Source organism: Mustela nigripes, unplaced genomic scaffold (genome assembly GCF_022355385.1).
Source record: "Mustela nigripes isolate SB6536 unplaced genomic scaffold, MUSNIG.SB6536 HiC_scaffold_148, whole genome shotgun sequence".
Classification (NCBI taxonomy): Eukaryota; Metazoa; Chordata; class Mammalia; order Carnivora; family Mustelidae; genus Mustela; species Mustela nigripes.
The window spans coordinates 2,828,226-2,832,938 of NW_026739562.1; the positions used below are offsets into that span (position 1 = coordinate 2,828,226).

A 4,713-nucleotide genomic window follows, 5' to 3' on the forward strand; every position below is an offset into this window, starting at 1 on the left:
TAGGACCCAGGATGTGATCTATTCTGGAGAATGTTCCATGTGCACTAGAGAAGAATGTGTATTCTATTGCTTTGGGATGAAATGTTCTGAATATATCTGTGATGTCCATCTGGTCCAGTGTGTCGTTTAAGGCCTTTATTTCCTTGCTGATCTTTTGCTTGGATGATCTGTCCATTTCAGTGAGGGGAGTGTTAAAGTCCCCTACTATTATTGTATCATTGTTGATGTGTTTCTTTGATTTTGTTATTAATTGGTTTATATAGTTGGCTGCTCCCACATTGGGGGCATAGATATTTAAAATTGTTAAATCTTCTTGTTGGACAGACCCTTTGAGTATGATATAGTGTCCTTCCTCATCCCTTATTATAGTCTTTGGCTTAAAATCTAATTGATCTGATATAAGGATTGCCACTCCTGCTTTCTTCTGATGTCGATTAGCATGGTAAATTCTTTTCCACCCCCTCACTTCAAATCTGGCCGTGTCTTCGGGCTTAAAATGAGTTTCTTGGAGGCAACATATAGATGGGTTTTGTTTTTTTATCCATTCTGATAGCCTGTGTCTTTTGACAGGGGCATTTAGCCCATTCACCTTCAGAGTAACTATGGAGAGATATGAATTTAGTGCCATTGTATTGCCTTTAAGGTGACTGTTACTGTATATGGTCTCTGTTCCTTTCTGATCTACCACTTGTAGGCTCTCTCTTTGCTTAGAGGACCCCTTTCAATATTTCCTGTAGAGCTGGTTTGGTGTTTGCAAATTCTTTCAGTTGTTGTTTGTCCTGGAAGCTTTTAATCTCTCCTTCTATTTTCAATGACAGCCTAGCTGGATATAGTATTCTTGGCTGCATGTTTTTCTCGTTTAGTGCTCTGAAAATATCATGCCAGCTCTTTCTGGCCTGCCAGGTCTCTGTGGATAAGTCAGCTGCCAATCTAATATTTTTACCATTGTATGTTACAGACTTCTTTTCCCGGGCTGCTTTCAGGATTTTCTCTTTGTCACTGAGACTTGTAAATTTTACTATTAGGTGACGGGGTGTGGGCCTATTCTTATTGATTTTGAGGGGCGTTCTCTGAACCTCCTGAATTTTGATGCTCGTTCCCTTTGCCATATTGGGGAAATTCTCCCCAATAATTCTCTCCAGTATACCTTCTGCTCCTCTCTCCCTTTCTTCTTCTTCTGGAATCCCAATTATTCTGTGCTCGCTTCGGCAGCACATATACTAAAATTGGAACGATACAGAGAAGATTAGCATGGCCCCTGCGCAAGAATGGAATCCCAATTATTCTAATGTTGTTTCGTCTTATGGTGTCACTTATCTCTCGAATTCTCCCCTCGTGGTCCAGTAGCTGTTTGTCTCTCTTTTGCTCAGCTTCTTTATTCTCTGTCATTTGGCCTTCTATATCACTAATTCTTTCTTCTGCCTCATTTATCCTTGCAGTTAGAGCCTCCATTTTTGATTGCACCTCATTAATAGCTTTTTTGATTTCACCTTGGTTAGATTTTAGTTCTTTTATTTCTCCAGAAAGGGCTTTTATATCTCTCGAGAGGGTTTCTCTAATATCTTCCATGCCTTTTTCGAGCCCGGCTAGAACCTTGAGAATTGTCATTCTGAACTCTAGATCTGACATATTACCGATGTCTGTATTGATTAGGTCCCTAGCCTTCGGTACTGCCTCTTGTTCTTTTTTTTGTGTTGAATTTTTACGTCTTGTCATTTTGTCCAGATAAGAGTAAATGAAGGGGCAAGTAAAATACTAAAAGGGTGGCAACAACCCCAGGAAAATATGCTTTAACCAAATTAGAAGAGATCCAAAATCGTGAGGGGGGAGAAAGGGGATAAAAAGAGGTTCAAAAAGGAAGAAAGAAAAAAAAAGAAAAATGAAAAAGAAAAAAAAGAAAAGAAAAGAATTTTTTTAAAAAAGAAAACACCTAAGAAAAATGTAAAAAAGTAAAAATATATATATTAGATAAACTAGTAAAAAATCGTTAAAAAAGAAAAAGGTAACAGTTAAAAAAAAATTTTACCCGAAGGCGAGAAGAAAAAAAAAAATGAAAAAGAAAAAATTAAATTAACTGCAAGACTAAAAAAAAAAATCACAGGATAAAAGCCATGAGTTCCGTGCTTGGCTTTCTCCTCCTCTGGAATTCTGCTGCTCTCCTTGGTATTGAAACCGCACTCCTTGGTAGGTGAACTTGGTCTAGGCTGGATTTCTTGTTGATCTTCTGGGGGAGGGGCCTGTTGTAGTGATTCTCAAGTGTCTTTGCCCCAGATGGAATTGCACTGCCCTTACCAGGGGCCGGGGTGAGTAATCCGCTCGGGTTTGCTTTCAGGAGCTTTTGTTCCCTGAGCGCTTTCCATAGAGTTCTGGAGGACGGGAATACAAATGGCAGCCTCCTGGTCTCCCGCCCGGAGGAGCCGAGAGCCCAGGGCCCCACTCCTCAGTGCACCCTCAGAGAACAGTGCCTAGTTACTCCCATCTGCCTGACCTCCGGCTGCGCTCCGAGCTCACCCAGCCTGAGACCGGTTCAAGGTCACCCCAAGCTGCAAGCTTACTGTCGGCTCTGTCTCTGTAGCCGGCTTTCCCGTTCCAGTACCCGCAAGCTCTGCGACACTCAGACACCCCCGATCCTTCTGTGACCCTGCAGGACCTGAGGCCACGCTGACCCCACGTGGGCTTCGTCCGGGTTTAGCCTCTGGAGCAATGTCCCTCAGCGGAACAGACTTTTAAAAGTCCTGATTTTGTGGGCCGTTGCTCCGCTGCTTGCCGGGAGCCGGCCCCTCCCCCCGGGGTCTATCTTCCCGTCGCTTTGGATTCACTTCTCCGCTGGTCCTACCTTTCAGAAAGTGGTTGTTTTTCTGTTTCCAGAATTGCTGTTCTTCTTCTCTTCGATCTGCCAATGGATTTTCAGGTGTTTGTAATCTTTAGATAAGCTATCTAGCTGATCTCCGGCTAGCTGAAGTAGTCTCAGCCTGCTATTTCTCTGCCATCTTGACTCCTCCTCTGGATGTCACTTCCAGAAATTGCTACACATTTAATGCAATTCCTATCAAAATACCATCAATGTTTTTCAAAGAAATGTAACAAATAATCCTAAAATTTGTATGGAACCAGAAAAGACCCCAAATAGCCAGAGGAATGTTGAAAAAGAAAGCCAAATTGGTGGCATCACAATTCCAGACTTCAAGCTCTATTACAAAGCTGTAATCATCAAGACAGTATGGCACTGGCACAAAAACAGACACATAGATCAGTGGAACAGATTAAAGAGCCCAGAAATAGACCCTCATCTCTATGGTCAAATAATCTTCGATAAAGCAGGAAAGAATGGCCAGGGGAAAAAAGACAGTCTCTTCAACAAATGGTGTTAGGAAAATGGGACAGCCACACGCAGAAGAATGAAACTGGACCATTTCCTTACACCACACACAAAAATAGACTCAAGATGGATGAGAGCCCTCAATGTGAGATAGGAATCCATCAAAATCCCTGAGGAGAACACAGGCAACAACTTCTCTGACCTCAGGTGCAGTAACTTCTTCCTAAAAACATTTTCAAAGGCAAGGGAAGCAAGGGAAAAAATGAACTATTGGGACTTCATCAAGATCAAAAGCTTGTGCACAGCAAAGGAAACAGTCAACAAAACCAAAAGACAACTGACCGAATCGGAGAAGATATTTGTGAATGACATATCAGATAAAGGGCTAGTATCTAAAATCTGTAAAGAACTTATCAAACTCAACACCCAAAGAACAAAGAATCCAATCAAGAAATGGGCAGAGGACATGAACAAACATTTCTGCAAAGAAGACATCCAGATGGCCAACAGACACATGAAAAAGGGCTCCACATCACTTGGCATCAGGGAAATACAAGCCAAAACCACAGTAAGATACCACCTCACACCAGTGGGAATGGCTAAAATTAACAAGTCAGGCTAAAATTAACAAGTCAGATGTTGGAGAGCATGCAGAGAAAGGGGAAACCTCCTACATGGCCGGTGGGAATGCAAGGTGGTGCAGTCACTCTGGACAACAGCATGGAGGTTCCTCAGAAAGTTGAAAATAGAGCTATGACCTAGCAATCACACTACTGGGTATTTACTCTAAAGATACAAATGTAGTGATCCGAAGCGGCACATGCATCTGAATGTTTATAGCAGCAATGTCCACAATAGCCAAACTATGGGAAGAACCCAGATGTCCATCAACAGATAAATGGATTAAGAAGAGGTGGTATATATATACAATGGAATACTATGCAGCCATCACAAGAAATGAAGTCTTGCCATTTGCAACGACATGGATGGAACTAGAGGGTATTATGCTGAATGGAATAAGTCAATCAGAGAAAGACAATTATCATATGATCTCCCTGATATGAGGAATTTGAGAGGCAAAGTGGGGGGTTTAGGGGGTAGGGAAGGAAAAAATGAAACAAGATGGGATCAGGAGGGAGACAAACCATAAAAGACTCTTAATTTCACAAAACAAACACAGGGTTGCTGGGGGGAGGGGGGCATGGTATTGGGGAGGGTATGTGCTATGGTGAGTGCTGTGAATTGTATAAGACTGATGAATCACAGACCTGTACCCCTGAAACAAATAATACATTATATGTTAATAAAAAAATAAAAAATAAAAGTTCCCTTCTACTTTCATTGAGAATGCCCTTGTTTAACTGAATAGGAATAATCAAAGTATGAATTGGTAT

General features: G+C 41.7%; 1 non-coding gene across 1 annotated transcript; it reads left to right on the forward strand.

The window, feature by feature from the left end:
* The first annotated feature begins 1,196 nt into the window (after positions 1–1,196).
* On the forward strand, positions 1,197–1,303 carry LOC132008533 (U6 spliceosomal RNA). Its single transcript, XR_009401656.1, has one exon. It is a non-coding gene; the product is annotated as a U6 spliceosomal RNA (small nuclear RNA).
* Positions 1,304–4,713: the final 3,410 nt, after the last annotated feature.